Genomic DNA, 20,509 nt, shown 5'->3' on the forward strand with positions numbered 1-20,509 from the left:
CTCCTCCTTACTCTAACCTTCTCTGAGATAGCTTGACCAAGCCTGGTTATGAATGTCTATATTGGAAGTCATATTTTGCTGTTGACTCATATCGAGTGAAGAAAATCCCCAGGGGCTTTTCAAAGAGGGCTGAGTTTCCTTCTCATAAATGGGGCCATGACCATTTGAATCCAGTGAAGATGTTTGCATTTATCTTTATTGGATTTCATCTTGTTTCTTTCAACCATTCCTTCTATCCAGTTGCAATCTTGAGTCCTGATTCTATCATCTTGTATGTTAGGGGTTCTGCCCAGCTTTGGCTCTCACAAATTTGCTAGGTACAGCCTTTATATCTTCATCACTGGGGATAAAATTTGAAATGGATGAGACCGAATGCTGATCCCTGTGGCCTTTCATGCAATCCATTTGCCCATTAATTCATTCATTCACTTGCTCATCCTTTCAATAAACTTTGGTTAAACGTTACTCTGTTCCAGGCACTGTGCTACTTGCTAGAGACCCTGAGGAAAATAAAACATGATTTTTGCTCTCCAGGAGTTCAGAGTCCAACAGGAAGATAGTGTACTTCCAAACTCTGATCTGTGATAATCTACTTGTCATCGGGGTACTCACATCCTGTTGGGCCTTTCTAATCCTATCTGTCACCTGCAAAGCAACCCTCTCATTTCCCTACGACTTGCCTTCCTTATAAAGTGAGGACCAAGACCCTGGTATTTGAAGGAGAAAGACCCAAAGATCGAGAGTATTAAAATGCAGTGGGCTCTACAGAGGGAAGTGAAAAGGAAAGAGGAGAGAGCGAGAGAAAGAGAAATAGGAAGGGGAAGGAAAGCCCAGAGGAGGCTGGAAGGGAAAGAAACCCTTTGACCTCTTGGCTGGTTGGAAGTCCAGTGTGGTTGATTGCATGTGGTTGAATGTATGTGTGAGGTGAATGTGCACAGGTCAGGACATGCTCGCGTAACTATTATGCAGATAAGCATAGTCTCCAATGCGAACAAAGCAGCACTTGATTATTTGATTTTACTCAGGGAGGAGAATATCCCCCAAAACCTGAATGCAAACAGAGCAGGTTTCATTTCTATTCATTATTAGGTAGTAGATTGTTATGGTCACTTCAAGTCATAACTAAGTAATTAAAATGTCCCATCCAAGATATCAGTCTCAGGCCTCTTAGACTCACAGGTTGCAGTGGGGAAGGCAGGTGGGGACTGAAACTTCTCCTCTGTCCCTGCTCACCTACCCCATTTCTTAGCTGCTGTTTTGCTGCAGTCACTATTGACACTGGGGGAGGGAGGAAAGACCAGGAAGCAGACACCTCCTACTCCACAGAGTGGCCTTGCTCTTTCTGGATTTCATTTTCAGATAGTTAAAGCTGGAGCCTCAGTTGGCATTCTTGGATGGGCATGAAAGATGAATAAAGCCAACTATCTCCCTATTGAGGTATTCTCTTGAGTTCTTCAGAAGTTCCCATGGTTGGAGATCTCTCTCCCACTATAGTGTTCTTGACCTCTGGCTGATATGTCACCATTTAGGGTGGTGGCCTAAGATTGCTCCTCAGTTAGAACTTTGGCAGGACACCTCCAGCCTCCTTCTGCTAAGATGGCCTTGCAGTTCTGTTCAGGACCCAAGTTGGCTCCATATCAGCTCTCCCTCTTCCATGGCAATTTTGGATCTATGGATCACACACTTGTGTCTCTTGTTTTAACATATTCTGGGAGTCCAGGGTCACCCCAAGGCAGCAGTCTCTACTGACTTGGCCACTAAAGCACTTAAGGATTCTTTTCACAGCTATATGGCCCTGGCTAGAAGCAATCCAAGATCCATAGCTCGCTTTAGCATTCTTGCACATGGTAAGGTCTCCTGAGGCTCCTAACTGCAGGGAACATATTTCAAAGCACCTTGAAGCCCCGTTATTGGGCTTGGGGTTAAAGAGTAATTATCTACCTAATCCCTTAGTTAAAAGAGGGAGAAGACATTCAGTGCAGAGCTACAGCTCTTCAACAATCTCTTCACATACAATCCTCTCTTCCCATACTCTGACCCTTTTTTATATTCTCCAAATGGGAGATGGAGTTAGTCTTTAAGAACTGCCACTTAAACAAGAAGTTTGATGTTACCTTCGAAAGTCGAGCATTCACACACCTGGATATATATCCAAGAGAAACCCTGGAATAGCCAATAGGAGACACATATAGGAATGTTCACAGCAGCTTTTTCCTGAACTAGGATTGCCAGATAAATACAAGATGCCTAGTTAAATTTGAATTTCACACAAACAACAAGTAACTTTTTGATATAAGAATGTCTCAGCTATACCATGGAACATATTTATCCTAAAAAAATTTGGTTTTTTATTTATAATTTAGATTTAACTGAGTGTCTTCTATTTTTACTTGCTAAATCTGTCACCTCTGCATAGAGGCTCTGCATGAGAGTCTAAATAAACAAAAAACAGTTACACAGAAAAATATGGATAAAATTTAGCAGTAAAAAATCTGAATCTATGGCCTTCCACCCTGAACATGCCCTATCTCATCTGATCTTGAAAGCTAAGCAAGTTCGGGCCTGGTTAGTACTTGGATGGGAGACCACCTAGGAATACCAGGTGTTGTAGGCATTGAAAAAAATATGAAAAAAAAGCTTCAAAAGATTGTATACAGCATGTTGTTCTTTTTTTGCTAAAGTTAGAGACAACTAAAATAAAATATTTATATATTTTAAAGGAATGTGTATGTAGCTGTAATAAAACTATAGAAAAAGAAAATAATTGGAATGATGAATATATGCTTCAAAATTATTGCAAATTGGAAGTCAAAGGCATAGGTTATTGGGGAGATGACATATACACTATTATCAAGATCTTGCACCTTGGCTTTGCTAGTGTTTATAGAGTGTGCATGAACTAATGACAAGAGTATGTCATTAGCCAAGAATTATGAATAATCTAATAACCTGCACCTGATATCCAAATTTTTAATTTAATTTAAAAGATACAAAAACAAAAAAAGAAAAAAAAACTGAAATAGGGAGAATCCCATTATGAAAGCATACAGTATTTTTCCAAAAAGGAGAGGAAGAGGTATTTGTAGGGAAAATGCCTCTACAGAGGCAACAGCTGAAATGGGCCTTGAAGGATGAGTAGAAGTTTGCTACATGGAGGAGGAGGGGGAAGCATTTCAGAAACAGCATGTTGGGAAGCAAAGCAGCACAACAGAGCCTGGTTTGTTCAGAGAACAGTAGTGAAACTCAGATGGTTGCAACCAGAGCTGGGTGATAGTGGTAAGAATAGAAGCTGGAGAGCTGGGGAGAAGGTCAGGGTATAGAAGTCCTTGTGTCCCCTGACAAGGAGTGTGGAACTTACCCTTGAGCCCAGAGGCAGGAAACAACAGAAGGGTTATGCAAGAGGCTATAATTGTGAGTCCCTAGAAAATTCTTGTACCAAAATGGGGAGTCTCTTGACTTCACACATGTAAACTATTGACGAGGCTGTTGTGTGTGGTGGAGGGTGAACAGGACTGGCAAGGCAAATTCTAAAGAGACAGCCTCATGGGCTTCATGGATGCTGAGTAAAAAATGGGCAATGGATGGAATATATGTATGGTTCAAAATCATAAGTATGGGATGACTGACAGCTCTAAGAATAGAAATGGTTATTGATTTGGTGGGAAAGGGAGTGTATAGCAGGAAAGTGTGGCTAATTCTCCAAAGATGATCCTGAGAAAAATTAAAAACCATTAACAAAGAAGTATTACTAGACTTCCTTGATGGTGCCTCTGCATTTCTCATGTCTTACCTGCATCAGCCACTCCATGGAATTTTTCTTTCAATTTATTCTATTTCATTAGCAAAGCTCACCTACTACCACAGATCAGGTAGTATGTTGGGTGTTGGAAATACTGAATAAATTATAGCTCATATCCTTATTGAGGTTACAGTCAAGTAGTACCATAAACCATCAGCAAATATCTATAGTGTTCGAAAGTACTGGAATAGAGTGACATACAAGTTACTGTAGAAATATAGAAGAGGGGGTAATTGGTACTGATTAAAGTGGGAGTATCAGAAATGGGATGACATTTGAGCTAGAGGTTAAAAGTCAAGAAGAAGTTGGACAAGCAGATGATGAGGGAGGTCATGCAAAGGAAAGATAACAGCAAGAGCAAAGGTCTGAAAGAAAGGCTGCCAAGGGTAGGCTGGAGCTGGGTTGGAGCAAGCCTTCTTGATCTTGCTGAGAAGTGTGAACTTTATTCTACATGTCATGGCTCATAAGCAGGGTGGTGCCAGGAGCAGATCTGGGTCTTTGGAACAGGCCTCCTAACCATGTGTGGAAGATGGAATGGAGGAAGCTGAGGTCACAGAGAATAGCTGAGAGACATCCTGTGAGTTCTGATGAGCCTACGGAGGGGCTGTGGAATGGGTAGCCAATGATGCCAGGACCAGGAAAGGACTTATTAGTGAGGTAAGTCATTCCACTCTCTGCCAGCCACATGTGTGAACTGTGTGTGAGGGCCTTGGGCCTGTGAGGAGTTTGGAGCACAGGCCAGGAGTGGGAGTGGATTTGGGAAGGGCTGCAGTGACAGGAAGGGTGTTCCACCATATACCTGCCAAAAGAAACCTGTGACTCAGTGGATGGTACATCTAATTACCTAGAATACTTTACAGTCTCAACTTATCCCCACTCCTATCTACTTCAGTAATTCCATATTGCCTCAGAGAGATAGCAGCTAAGAGGTGGGGTCTACCACAGTGCCTTTTCTTGAATGTAAATATATCTATACCAGTCATGAGCCTATTGCAGGGGAGCTCTTTTGTAGAAGGCACATATCACAGAAAAACTGATAAAGAGCAAGCGAAACATCTTTTTTAAGGACTGCAATACCCAAAACTGATTAGCATGACCTTTTTTGTATAAGAATTGAGATATATCAGTCATTAATAATATCAAAGTCTCTCCTATCTAGAGAGTGCCAACTATATGCTGGGAGCTGGGTTAGATGCTTTTCTACATGATATGATTTATTCTTCAGAACACCTATACATAGTCAACATTACCAGCTCTCTTTTACAGGTAGGGAAGTAAGGCTGAGAGAGTCCTGATGCATTGGTCATCAGATGGGGCCTAGAAATATTCACCCTATTTAAACTGGTGATGGTATTGCTTGTAATCTGACCTGTATATCATTTCCTTTGTTAATGATCAGAACACTTGCTGCAGTCATGTTACATAAATAACCCTTCTCTTCCTTCCACACTGCAAAGTACTTCTTTATAGCACAGTCATTCTGAGAGCCATGTTTAGTTACAAGGTCTTTGAAAAACTGGCTACCATGGGAATTATGTTAGCAAAAAAACTAGTAAAAGATTCAGCAATGCCTAGCATTCTGTTGGCATTGCCTGATACTTAACAGTCAACTGGTTAAAAGATGAAAAATAATTATTTCGCCTAGCCAGGAGATTGGGTGATAAAAGAAAACTTTGGGCTGCTGATTAAATTGTTTATTTAAGCACAAGCTTAACTATGTCTTCAGCATAATGTGCTATAGGAGGAAGATAGGAACCTGTCATCATGGAGAGACACCCACGGGATAGTTCCAATCCCCAACCCCCGCTTAATCACGAGACTGCCTCTCCACAGCATGCTGTCTTTGTTTTCCGCTTGGCTCTGGATTTTGAAGATTTTGTGAGTCTGAAATTGGCTGAATAATGGAATGGTAGGTCCAAAGAAGTGTTATGACAGTGCTGATGAAGGCAGAAAATAGCCTGGAGTCTGGGTCCCTGATTTCTGATATTGTGATCTTTCTTTGTTTTGTGCTCCTCCAAGTGTGTGCCATCCCTACAAGACATGTTTTGCCTTCTCCTCCTGGCTCTTCTCTACATTATCCTTCTCCTGACTTACAAAACAAAAATTGGCTCTTTTTCTTCTCTTTTTCACTGTTTTCCTTAACTTTCTTCCCCCTTCTCTGTGGTAGTCATACATAATTTGTATGGAATGCATAATTTAAGCCCACAGTTTGTCCATGTTTTGAACATAGGCAAGCCCAACTTTCTAGGAAAGTGCTAGACCACTGGTCAGCAAATTCTGGCCCATAGGTCAAATCTAGCTTGTGCCTGTTTTTGTAAATAAAGTTTTATTGGAACACAGACATGCTCATTGTTTTATGTATTGTCTATGGCTGCTTTCACATTACAGTGATAGAGTTGAACAGTTGCAGCAGAAACTGTATCACCCAAATAGCCTAAAATATTTACTATCTGGCCCTTTATGGAAAAGTTTGTCAACCACTGCACTAGATACAAATGTTATAAGCTAAATTCTAATTTAGGTAATTTTTGCCCCCAGAGAGCCAGTGGCCTAACTTTAATACCTGCAGAATAATGGGAGATATGAACCATGTTTCCACTGAACTATCAAGAGGATAAAAATTCAGCAAGAATGTTGTGACTCACTAAGTAAATTAGGATTTAGTTTCTAAACTTTAATTTTTGATATTCTGAACACTAAGGAGACTCAGATTCAGTTTCCTCTCCCACTTTTTCTTTGAAGACTTTACTTGTTTAGAACAATTTTAGGTTCACAGCAAAATTGAGAAGAAGGTACAGAGATTTCCCATATACCCTCTACCCTCACATATGCACAGCCTCCCTCATTATCAACATCCCTCCCTCACCAGAGTGGTATATTTGTTATAATTGATGAACCTACGTTGACACATTATAACTCTTGGCGTTGTACATTCAATAGGTTTGGACAAGTGCATAATAACATGTATACATCATGTTATTATACATACATATTTAATACATACATATTTTCACTGCCTTAAAAATCCTCTATGTTCTGCTTATTCTTCCCTCCATCCACCCCAAACTCCTGGAAACCATTGCTCATTTTACTGTCTCTATAGCTTTGCCTTTTCCAGAATGTCATATAGTTGGAATCATACAGTATGTAGCCTTTTTAGATTGGCTTCTTTCAGTTAGTAATACACGTTTAAGGTTTCTTATGCCTTTTCATGGCTTGATAGCTCATTTCCTTTTTGCTCTGAATCACATTCCATTGTCTGGATCTGCCATAGTTTATCTATCCATTCACCTACTGAAGAACATCTTGGTTGTTTCCGAGTTTGGCAATTATAAATAAAACTGCTATAAACATCAGTGTGCAGGTTTTTGTGTGAACATAAGGCCTTTCCCATTTTTAAGCCTTTGATGCCTCCTCCTCCATAGGTGAGACTCTTACAGCCATGGTGGCCCCTCCTGCTGCTGGCCTGCCTTTGTACTTTGGAGACTCCCCGGCTGAAATCTAAACCACACTGCTCCAGTTGAAATATACACATACTCCAGCTGAAGAGGAGCAGAATTTGTCACCCTAAAATATGCCTTTTTGTCATAAGGGTTATTTTAGATTGATTAATTTTAAGAAACTGCAGACATAGGAAAAACTATGAAAACTGAGTAAAAGTTATCTTTTTGTAAGAGACATTTACATTTATAAGGGGATATCTCCCTCTCTGCAGCAGGGAGAGAAGGATGATTCTACATCTCTAGAAACTCTTGTCAATGGAGAAGGCAATGTCTTCTGCATGGCAACCTTACCTTTGTTTACTGTGTTCTCCCACCAACATCTTTTGTCTTTAGCTGGAGATGATATTTAGGGTGGTGGCTTGGGCCATTTGGAGGAGTTACTCGATTTTCATGGGTCTCTCCCACGTATATAGGATGTATACATGTTACTAAACTTTTGTTTGTTTTTCTTCTGTTAATCTGTCCTTCATTACAGGGGGCTCTCAGCCAAGAACCTAGAGGGTAGAGGGAAAATTATTTTTCTCCTCCACACAGCCATACATCTTGCAAGGAAGAAGTTCAATTTTAGTATATGTGCAGTGCAATGTTATATTACTCAGCTATAAGAAAATATGAAATATTGCCATTTGTGAGAACATGGATGGATCTTGAGATTATCATGCTAAGAGAGATAAGTCAGTCAGAGAAAGTCAAGAACTATGTGATTTCACTCATATGGGGAATATAAAACTGAAAGCAACAAATGAACAGAATAAACAAACAAATAAAACCTCATAGACACAGACAACAGTATAGTGGTTACCAGAGGGGAAGAGAGGTAGAGGTAGTAAAAGGTAAAGTCTCTCTTCCAAAGGGTGCTTTGAACTAAGGCATTCCTTCAGTCATTTTCCTTTCCTTTCTTTGCATCTTGCATATGCTAACATGGGACCTTCTAGCTTTAGATTTGTTGATGATCTCCTAAGCTCATGAAATTTTGGAGAAGATCAAATCCAGCCTCCTTTCTCTTTAACAGCCATGTTCTTTCCCCTCTTAATTTTTTGGGTCATAAATGAGAGTCTTTCTATACAATTTTTTTTCTATTTTTTTTCTACATTTACATCTTTGTCTTTATTGTGCATGGAATTTTCCTCTCTCTCCCCTCCATGGTACCTAAGAGCAGAGTCTGCAAGGAGCATAATTTGTAGAAAGCTCTCCACAGATTACAATGCTCACATTTATTTGCTGAGAAAGATTTTCATTAGGTTGTATTAGAATTTTCTGGAATCACCTTGAAAATGAACTCCTAGTGAAAATGTTTGGGTCCAGATTGTTAATTGAACTGTGTGCAGCTTAAAAATCTTTCTGCAACCTCCTAGGACTTCTCGGTCTGAATGCTAGAGATGGAATATGGGCTTTGTGATCTGCTGCCAGCACCTTAGCAGGTGACTGGTGCCAGTCTGCTGGATCTGAGGTTTTCTGCCTGGGAAGACAGATGATAATGTCTCACATTATCACATTAAATCTATGAGCCTAGGATAAGGGGGAAATGAGGCCATGTGTGTGTCCACAAAACATGGAGTTCCTTTGAAGATTAAGGTCAAGATGCTGGATTCATTCTAGCTAGTGGAGATCCCAATGTTGCAATAGCATCTGTGCTCGTTTGGCACCTCTGTACACAATGCAGGTTGACCTGGCACAATGTGCTGCTTTCTCTGGCTCCCATGAGGGGAATAGAAATTGTTACTGTAACAGGGATGCTCTCAACAGTTTGCTTCAGGCCAGCCCCTAGATGTTGCAGGTTAGGAAACTGAAACCTGAAGTCAAAGTCACTGTGGTGGCTTTGTATCATAGTAGCTAAGCTGGAACAATATTTTGCAGAATTATTTTTTTCTTTCGCTCTGTATTTAGCGTTGGCCAGAAGAAAAATTTGTGAGAGATTTGGAAGGTGAAGTAAAGGAGCAGCCATTTCTATGGTTTGTGTGGACGGCCTCTGGGACCACGGTCCTTCCAGAGCTGTCCAGAGTTCCTCCTTCAGCTTCTCTGGTGAGGCTGGCATGTGTGCAACTTTATGCTAGAGGGTACCCACCTGATCTGCAGATCACCAAAGTTGGAGACGGTATCAGCAAAGTTGGAGACAGTGAGAAACTGATGCTGGTCCCATCTGTCCAGGTGGATTCCATTTTGTCCTCTCGGGTTCCAGTTTGTCCTGTTTTTCTCCATGGGTATTTTATGCCCATCTCTCCCCTGACTGCCTGCCCTGCTGTCCTCAAGCTCAACACTGGACTTTGAGCAGCAGACCTACACAGACTGCTTAATAACTCTCAACCGTAAAGAGTTCTGGCCTGTTATAAATCCCTTACTCTATAGTCTCAGAGTGGTTTCTGCTTCTGACTGAACCCTAACAGATACAGTCACACAGCCTTGCTTCAGAACCCAAGTCCCTAAGTTTTCAGGACAACAAGCTCCCTGCTTCCAGTGTCACCTCTGCATAGAGGCTCTGCATGTTGCAATGCCAGTGTTGATAAATGCTGAAAAGCAAATGGGGAGGCTCTGGCCAAGGAAATCCTCAGGGCATCCAGCCAAGAATTCATCATCATAATGCCTAGGTCACCCCCTAAGTCCCATCTCATACTGTATATGGTATACCCTTCTTACACTATTCTTTAAGCCAGAACAGAGTACGTAAGTATGATAGAGACTGAGTTACTCCTGGGTGCTTGAGCAAGAGATTCTGAGGAAAAGCAGATGAGTACAGCATATAGTTAATTCTCCCAGAGGTTTCTTCACTGTAGGTATGGGGAAAGTAGAGGGGAAGAGTCAGCCAAACTTTTGTTGAATCACTCTGTGTATGGTGACACCTTTTGCAGTGAGACCCAGGGAGTTAGTGAGGGACACCTTCCAGTCACCCTCCCTCTTTCCACATGTCTAAATCCCCAAGATACTTCCATCCACAAGATGAAGTATTAGGAGTTCTGAAGTTTAGGAAGTCAGAGGGGTAGGGCTTCATACCTAGTTGGTTACTAATTAAATCAGATCATATCAGGGACTAGTTATTAGTTAATGTAAAACCAGAGAGTCTCATAGGCCCCCAGGGGTGGTAATTTAGATGCCAGCCTGGCACAGTAGGCTGATTGGGTGGCTAGGGGCACACCTGCTGTGATGTTCTGTGATTCTCTACTTTACTCAGGATCTGAGGAGATGCAGTCTGCCTTTCCACTCCAGCTCCATTGGCTCCTATGATACACTTTATCTGTGCCAGGTACACTTCAACCTCAGGGCATTTGCATTCGCCATCTCCTCTACCTGGGTCCCTCTTCTCCCAGGGACCTTCCTATCAGGGCTCTTTCTTTCATTCCTCTTCTCTGCTCAAAAGTCACTTCATCTCAGTGAGGCCTTCCCTGACCACCCTATTATAAATCACAGTCCTCCCATGCTCTCTGTCCTCCTCCCAGATGTATTCTCACTATAGCAAATATCACCTTGTAACATGTTATTAAAAGGGAATAGAATTTGCCACCCCAAAATATGTTTCTGGTATAAGGATTATTTTAGGTAAATTATTTTTAAGCAATTGCAGACATAGGAAAAGCTGTAAAACTGAATATAAGTTTCCCTTTTGTAAGAGATAATTACATTTACAAGGGAGATATTCATTTGTAATGGTGTCTTCTTGGCATATCAGGTAGAGGGTGATGACCTTATCTCTAGAAATTCTTATCAATGCAGAAGGTTTGAACTTAAATGTGCAGAACAACCTTACCCTTGTTCACTGTGCTTTTCCTAGTCACCTCCCACAATTGACTTCCCACCCCAACATCTTCTTTTGTCTTTAACTGAAGATAGTATTTAAGGTGATGTCTTTGGTCATTTTGGAGGGTTACTCAGTTTTCCTGAGTCTCTCCCATGTATACATGTTATTAAACTTTTGTGCGTTTGTGTTTGTGTGTGTGTGTGTGTTTCCTGTTAATTTGTCTTATGTCAATTTAATTATTAGGCCAGCCAAAGAACCTAGAAGAGTAGGATCTAACACTGCATAATTTACTAATTAGAATGTAAGCTTCTCTGGGACAGAGACTTGCTCTCTTTGTACCATGTACCCAAGTAGTGGCTTTTGTCTTGCCTCTTTGCCACATTGAGGCTTTTGTCTTGCCTCATTCCCCGGGGTTAGCATTGTATTTGCTATTGACACCTCCTGAAACACAAGTTCATAGTTGTATCCCCTAGAATTGAGCAACTCAGTGGTACAGAGCCAAATATTTGTTGGAAGGAGGTCACAGATGGCCTTCTTTCCCTGATTAGTTTCTCAACCCACTAGCTTCTCTAAAATCCTTTCAGTAACTTCTAATTTTGCAACTCATATTCTAAACCTTTCCTCTGACAGGATGAGGTGGCATGAAGAACTGGGCTGATTTTATTTGTTCGCAGTTAATGTTCAAACTTTGACATTTTATTTCTGAGAGATGTGAGAAAGACACTTGATAAGCTGTCTGCAGCAGTTTCTCCTAAGGAGTCTGTCAAAAACTGCTTGGGATTTCAGAGTCTGGATTTCTTTGCCTTCTTTAGGTAATTTTGTTTAGAAGGAGGAAACATTTGTACTGTTCAGCAGGTTTGAGAGACCAGGTGGGAATGGCTGTTTATTTGTCTTTTGATCACAAAGCCTGGAGAGAGGCTTCAAGGCCAAAAGGTCTTGAAGCCTCGTTATCTCCTCCCCTTAAGACTTTAATATCTCCTCTGACATTCTTTTGGCCTGTGGGGGAGGGGCTCTCACAGGTGGACAAAGATCCCCTGGCTGGCCTACTCAGAGTATCTGCCCTTAATCTGACCTCTACCAGGGACTGTGGTTCCTTCTGAGATTGACTCCAGAGCCTAACCTCTCTCCTTCCTCTTACAAATAACCAAAAGGAAGGGAAAACAAACCACCCACCCTCCAAAAGAAAAAAACAGTAAACATTTATTTGGGGAAGTCAATATTTTGTGTTTCAAGCCACATCTTATCACCTGAGAATCTGAAAACTGAAATGAGGGGAAGGGTCGTAATATGCAATTAGCTCATTTTATAGATGAGGACATGACAGTCTGCAGGGGTCTTGGAGCCTGCCCGAATCACACAGCTTCTCCAGAAATATTGCAGGTCCATTCCCCTCCAGACTCTGTTGTGTGGTATCCCAGGCAGTTTTCAGGGTGCCCTACAACCCAATGCATTGTGAGCTGCCCATGACTAGCCTTAAACCCCTGTGAGCAAAGACAATTTTCTTTGAATCAGCATGCAGCACCACGCAGCGTTCGCCACAGGGGAACATATTGAGAAAATGAAATTCAAATCACCCCTCTGGTATGCTTTCACTTCGTTTCCTGATAACACATAGAGAGATGCCTCCCATTCTGTAGGTGAGCAGGTGAGAGTTTATAGGGTCAACCTTGCCCTTCTCCTTTCCTCAGGTGCTTCAGATAGGAGCCACTGAGAGCAGCCTGGGGCTGAGGACAAAGGAGCCTCCAGGACCTTGCTGTTTGACATAGGACTTGCTTCTCCAAGTAGATTTAGAGCAGTTGTCCCCAACCTTTTTACCCCAGGGACCAGTGCTCCTATGAGAATATATTGCCTGATGATCTGAAGTGAAGCTGAGGCTGTGATGCTAACGCTGGGTAGTGGCTGCAAACACAGATGAAGCTTCTGCCCGTCTGCTGCTTACCTCTATCTGTGCGGCCTGGTTTCTAACAGGCCACTGACAGGACCAGTTCACAGCCCAGGGGTTGAAGACTCCCATTTTAGAGTATATGGCTGCACCGACATCCCCCCCTCTCATTTGGCAGTAGGCTGAGTGAACACCTGGGAGTTTGGTGACCTCAAGAGATTGTGAAACAATTTTGAACTTGCTTCCTCAAGTCATTCCGCTTCATAGTAGATTGCTTTACATCTTTCTTTAGCAAATAAATAAAAATAAATGAAAAGTCCTTAGCTTGGTGAAGTGATATTACTCATGCAGAAAAATGTAAAGGTAAAGGATAAAACTACAAGAGCAAACCTTTGTGCTCCCTGGGTCTCCTGGAAAAAGAGGGCAGGCAGGGCTCCTGTGCATGAGGTAGGAGAGGCTTTTGCAGAAATGAAAATGCTCCCCCATCTTTCCTTCCACACTAAGTTGCTTCATTATATTTTCAGGCGAGCAAGTTATGGGTTCCTGGTGTGCAGTGCTGTCTTTTTCAATTAATGCTTTTCACAGAAGTTCAGATTTTAAACATCTCCCTCTCTCTTCCCAGGTCTGTTACATTTCCCAGAATGGTTCCCAGTGCTGGAGATAATTCCTTTTCGGAGAACCTACATTTCTCACCTGCTGATTGCAATTAGCTACTGCCAGCTGGGGCCTGGTGTGCAGCTGAAAAGCTAACAAGAAATGGAGACCATGCGGAACCCAGACAGGGCAGAGGATGTGAATAAATAAGAAATGGTAGCCATGTTTATGAGAGGCTACTGTGTATTTGAGGTTTCCTGACCCTCTAGATGGCCTTCCCTCTTCTGGTTTTGTGCTCCTACACCTCTCCTAATTATTTACTTTTCTTTTCTTTTCTTTCTTTTTTTTTTTTTTTGTCTTTAGGCTTGTAATCTAGACTTTTAACATCACAATAATGAATTTACCACTAAGTACATTTTGTTCGGCAATAAAGAGCCTCAGGAAAAAAAAATGAAATTGACCGGGACTTCTGTTTCAATAATGTTTGTGAGCCATGGTGGATTCAGGCAGCTCCTGAATGCCAACATACAGGTAGGCCCCAGAATCAACATTTACACCCTTGGATGTTTTCATCTAGGGTTGGTATCCATGTTTCATGGCTCACAGCTGCTGACCCTTATCCCCTGCCTGCCCCTGAAAGGTATTACACTCTGCCTTTGGGGCTATTTTGGGTTTGTACTGCAGGCAACAGTAGGGAACAGACAATCAACCAGGGAAAATTAACAGCTGTCTCTGGTAGTTCCACAGTGTGAATGGAGGGAGGTTGGCCTAGTAAGGTCTGCAGCTTCTGGTGCAACCCTATCTGTTTGTTGGGATAGAGCTGAGTCCTTTATAGCCCTCACCTACTTCCACTTAGAGGGTCAGACATTCCCTGCCCAACTCACTTTCCACTAGAAGAGGCTGCCTTGTAGGGTTTAGGGTCAGAGAATTGGATAAGCTTCCAGGTAGTAGGTGGTAATGAAAAGTACTTGGACTGTGGACTCAAACGCTATCTCTGTTCTGTGGGAGGCATGTCTCTCAGTCTTTGCCTCTTCATCAGAAACATGGAGACTCCTAATTCATGACTCATTTGGCTTGTTGAGAGAACAAGGGAAGGAGACATAGGTAAAGGTAGGTTCTCTATAAGTGTTCATTTCCCTTCCCTCTACAACTAAGTCTCCATTTTACATATGAGGAACACCGAGGCCAAGGGAATTAAAGCTATTTTCCCAGGGCCATGTACTCTTTCATTGCCTCCAGCACCTACTTTGTTTCCTGTGAGAGACCCAGGGAAGAAACCACAATGAGTTTTACTAACATAAACTCTGTTCTCCAAAGGGAAGTCGTTCTGTGTACTGGTAAAAATTTAACAGCTATCTGGGGTGGAAAGGGAAGGGGAAGTGGGGAAGGAAGCTCAGACTTGATTTGGGGTTCTTGATTTTTATTTTGAGATAATCGTAGATTCACATGCCATTGTAAAAAATAATATAGAAGGATTTTGTCTACCCTTTGTCCAGTTTCCCTCAATGGTAACTGCTGTACAATATCACAACCAGGATATTGATATGATATTATTTATCAGTCTTTATATTTTCCTACTTTTATTTGTGCTGATTTGTGTGTGTGTGTGTGTGTGTGTGTACTTAGATCTATGCAGGATTTTGGATATACCACACAGTCAAGATACAGAATAGTTCCATTACCACAAGGATCCCTCTGTCACTACGTTCACTTCCTTCCTGCTCTACGACATCCATGTGTGTATTAATCACCAATACCACACTGCCTTGATTACTGTAGCTTAATAATAAGCCTTACTATCAGGTAGAATGATTCCTCCCTTTATTCTTCTTTTTCAAGATTGTTTTGGCTATTCTAAGGCTTGCGCTTTTCCATATAAATTTTAGAATAAGTTTGTTTATGTCTACAGAAAACCTCGCTGGGATTTTGATAGGAATTGCATTAAACTTATTTATCAGTTTAGAGAGAATTGACATCTTTACTATGTTGAATCTTCCAATCCAGTTACTAGAATGTCTCTCCATTTATTAGGTCTTCTTTGATTTCTTTTATCAGCCTTTTGTAATTTTCAACATACAGATTCCGTGCATATCTTCTTAAATGTATGTCTAAGTATTAAACTTTCTTGGGAGTGAATGTGAATGGTATCGTGTTTTTAAATTTCAGTTTCCACATGTTTATTATTATTATATACAATGCAATTGATTTTTGTGTGTTGATCTTATATCCTACAATATTGCCGAACTCACTTATGGGATTCCAGGAACTTTTTAAATAGAGTCCTTGGGATTTTCGACATAGGAAACATCTAAATGGGGACAATTTTATTTCTTCCTTTCTGATCTTTAATACTTTTCTTTTTTTCCTTTTCTTTTTTTTTTTTTGCACTAGTTAGAATTTCCTGTGTGAACATCCTTACTTTGTTGTCAATGTTAAGGGAGAGCATACGGTCATTCACTGTTAAGTTGGTTTCTTGTAAATATTCTTGATCAAACTGAGGTAGTTTTCTTCTATTTCCAATTTTCTGAGAGTTTTTATGAAGGGTGCTGAATTTTCAGATGTTTTTTTCCATTTCCATTGATATAATCATATATTTTTTCTTTTAATTAAAAAATTAAATTTGTTGGGGTGACATTGGTTAATGAAATTATATATGTTTCAAGGGTATAATTCAATAATACATCATATGTATATTGCATTGTGTATTCACCACCCAAAGTTACATTTCCTTCCGTCACCATGTATTTCATGCCCTTTACCCTTATTTACTTCTCCAACACCCTCTTTTCCCTCTGGTAACCACTAAACTATTGTCTATGTCTATGAATTTATTTATTTGTCATGTTCATTTGTTGTTTTCAGTTTTGTATCCCACATATAAGTGAAATCATATGGTTCTCAACTTTTTCTGTCTGACTTATTTCACTTAACATGATCTCAAGATCCATCCATGTTGTTGCAAATGGCAGTATTTCATTTTTTTCTTATAGCTGAGTAATGTTTCACTGTATATATGTACCACATTTTCTTTATCCAATCATCTATCAAAGGGCATTTTGGTTGTTTCCATGTCTTGGCCACTGTGAATAATGCTGCAATGAACACTAGGGTGTTCATATATCTTTACACATAAATGTTTTCAAATTATTTGGGTAGATACCCAGAAGAGAGATTGCTGGGTCATATGGTAGATCAATTTTTAATTTTTGAGGAACTTCCATATTGTTTTCCATAGTGGCTGTATCAATTTGCATTCCCACCAGCAATATATGAGGGTTCCTTTTTTCTCCCAACCTCTCCAACAGTTGTTATTACTTGTCTTGTTGATAATAGCCATTCTTACATGTGTGAAATGATATCTCATTGTGGTTTTAATTTGCATTTTCCCTAATGGCTAGTGAAGTTACGCATCTTTTCATATGTCTGTTGGCCATTTCTATGTCTTCTTGAGAGAAATGTCTGTTCAGGTCCTCTGCCCATTTTTTAATTGGATTGTTTGTTTTGTTTTTGTTGAGTTGTATGAGTTCTTTACATATTTTAGATATTAAGCCCTTATCGGAGGCCTCGTTTGCAAATACCTTCTCTCATGCAATTGGCAAAAACACAATTATAGAAGGAGAATGAAATTTCCCATTGACAACTATGGATAGATCATTCAAATGGGAAATTAATAAGTAAATATCAACCTTAAAAAACACATTAGACCAATTGGACATAATCAACATTTACAGAGCCTTTTATCCCAAAACATCAGATTATACATTCTTTTCCATTGCACATGGAACATTCTCAATGATAAACCATGTTTGGACATGAAACTAGCCTCAACAAATTTAAGAAGACTGAAATCATACCAAGCGTATTCTCTGACCATGAAGTTTTGAAACTGGAGATAAACTGCAAAAATAAAGTGGAAAAATTACAAATACGTGGAGATTAAACAACAAGCTACTAAAGAATGACTGGGTCAAAGAAGAAATAAAAGGAGATATCAAAAGATACGTGGAAACAAATGAGAATGAAAATATAACATATCAAAACTTTTAGGATACAGCAAAAGCAGTAATAAGAGAAAAGTTTGTATCATTACAGGCCTATCTCAAGAAACAGAAAAATCTCAAATAAACAACCTAACATTATACCATAAAGAACTAGAAAAAGAAGAACAAATGAAACCCAAAGTCAGCAGAAGGAAATAATAAAAAATTAGAGCAGAATTAAATGAAATTGAGAACAAAAAGACAATAGAAAAAAATTAATGCAACAAAGATCTGGTTCCTTGAAAAGATCAATAAAATTGACAAACACCTGGCTAGATTCACTAAGGAAAAAAGAGAAAGGACACAAATAAATAAAATCAGAAACAAAAGAGAAGTTATGACAGATATCACCGAAATACAAAGGGTCATACAAGAATATTATGAAAGATCATATGCCACCAAATTCAATAACCTAAAAGAAATGGACAAATTCTTAGAAATAGACTAAATCATGAAAAACTGGAAAATCTGAATAGACATATCAATAGTAAAGAAATTGAAACAATCATCAAAAACTTCCCAAAGAGTAAAAGTCCAGGACCAAACGGCTTCACTAGTAAATTCTTCCAAATATTCAGAGATAATCTGTTCTCCTCATACTTTTCCAAAAAATTGAAGAAGCAATACTTCCTAACTCATTTTATGAGGTCAACATTACTCTGATACCAAAACTTGGTAAGGATAACACACACACACAAACTACACACCAAAATCTCTGATGAGTACAAATGCAAAAAATCCTAAACAAAATACTAGCAATTTGAATACAGCAATACATTAAAAAGAGTGTACATCACGATTAAGTGGGATTCATTTTAGGGGTGCGAAGATGTTTCAACATATGCAAATTAATCAATGTGATCTATCACATAAACAAAATAAAGGATAAAAATCATATGATCATATCGATAGATGCAGAAAAAGTGTTTGGCAAGATATGGCATCCATTTATGATTAAATCACTTAATAAAATGGGTATAGAAGGAAAGTACCTCAACATGAGTTTTCTTTTTGTACTTGTTGATATGCTGGATTACATTGATTGATATTGAATGGTGAACCAATTTCACATTCTTAGAATAAATTCTACTTGATCATGGTATATAATTATTTGTATACATTATTAGATCACACTTGGTAATATTTTGTCAAGGATTTTTATTTCTAATTTCATGAAAGACATTTTCTGTGTTTGTACTGTATTTTTCAGGTTTTGGTATCAATATAATACTAGTCTCATAAATAAGTTAGGAAGTATTGCCTCCTTTTCTATCTTCTGAATGAGATTGGGTAAAATTGGTGTTAATTCTTTAAATGTTTGCTAAATTCTCCACTGTATTCATCTGGGGCAAGGGACATCTTTTTTTGAGAGTTTTAAATTACAAATTTAATTTCTTTAATGATTATAATAGTATTCAAGTTATCTATTTCATCTTGTTTGAGGTACGTTGGTTCATGGTTTTTGAGAAATTGGTTTATTTCTTCTAAGTTGTCAAACTTATGAGAGTAAAGTTGTCCATCGTATTCCTTTATTATCCTTTTAACGGCTGCAGAACCTATAATAATATATCCTATTTCATTCCTGATATTGGTGATTTGTGTCTCATTTCTTTTTATGTGTTAGTTTTGCTAGAGGTTTATTTTTTTTTCCCAAAGAACAAGCTTTTTGTTTCATTGATTATCTCTGTTTTCAATTTCATTTATATCTGCTCTTAATTTTATTATTTCCTTCCATCTGTCTGATTTGGCTTTATTTTTCTCTTCTTTTTCTAGCTTTTTGACATAGAAACATAGATTGTTTATTTGAGACCTTTCCTATTTTCTAATATAAGAATTTAGTGCTATAAATTTCCCTCTCAACAATGCTTTAGCTGCATCCCTCAAATTTTAATATTATATATTTTAATTAATTTAGTTTTATGCATTTAATTTTTTGAGACTTTCTCTTGAGTACATGGATTGCTTAGTAATCGAATTAACTTCAAAATGTTTAAAGATGTTCTTCTTGTCTTTCTGTTATTGATTACACTAATTCCACTATGAATAGAGAACATATTCTTTGTGATTTAAGCTTTTTGAAATGTGTTTAAATTTGTTTTGTGATCCAAGATAAGGCCTATCTTGATGAATGTTCCATAGATGCTTGAAAAGAATGTCTATTTCACTGTTGTTGAGAGGAGTGTTCTATAAGGGCCAATTAGATCTTGTTCATTGATGGTGCTATTCAGTTCTATATTTTTGCTAGTAGCTCCATTAGTTTCTAGTAGTAAGTAGTTCTATCAATTGCTAAGAATGGGGTGTTGAAGTTCCCACTATAATTGTGGGTTTGTCAATTTCTCATCTTAGCTTTATCAGTTTTTGTGTCATGAATTTTGAAGTTCTCTTGTTTTATGCATACACATTTAGCATAGTTATATCTTCTTGGTGGATTGATCCTCTCATGATTATATAATGCCCCTTTTTGTCCCTAGTAAGGTTCTTTGCTCTGAAGTCTACTTAACCTAATATTAATGCAGTTAGATCTACTTTTAGAAATTAATGTTAGCATAATATATCTTTTTTCTATTATTTTACATTCAACATTCTTATGTCATTGTATTTGAGGTGAATTTATTTTAGACAACATATAGTTGAGTCATGATATTTTATCCAGTCTGCCAATCTGTCTTCTAATTGATATATTTATATCACTTACATTTAAAATAATTCTTAATTTGTTAGCTTTAAGTCTGTCATTTTTGTTATTTGTTTTCTGTTTGTTTCTTCTCTGTGTGTGTTTTTTAATTTCTATTTTCTTGCCTTCCTGTAGGTTACTTGAATATTTTTTAGGATTCCATTTTATTTTATTTATATCATTTTTGAGTATATCACTTTGTATACTTTTCTTAGTGACTGCTCTAGGTATTACAATTAACATACATATGTTACAATGTAATTATTACCACTTCAAATGAAGAATTG

At 38.8% G+C, this 20,509-nt stretch overlaps 1 pseudogene; it reads left to right on the forward strand.

Annotated features, from left to right (window-relative positions):
* Positions 1 to 2,496: 2,496 nt before the first annotated feature.
* On the forward strand, positions 2,497 to 2,614 carry LOC120581286 (uncharacterized; annotated as a pseudogene).
* The last annotated feature ends 17,895 nt before the right edge of the window (positions 2,615 to 20,509 follow it).

This window comes from Pteropus medius, unplaced genomic scaffold (assembly GCF_902729225.1).
Source record: "Pteropus medius unplaced genomic scaffold, Ma_sr-lr_union100, whole genome shotgun sequence".
Classification (NCBI taxonomy): Eukaryota; Metazoa; Chordata; class Mammalia; order Chiroptera; family Pteropodidae; genus Pteropus; species Pteropus medius.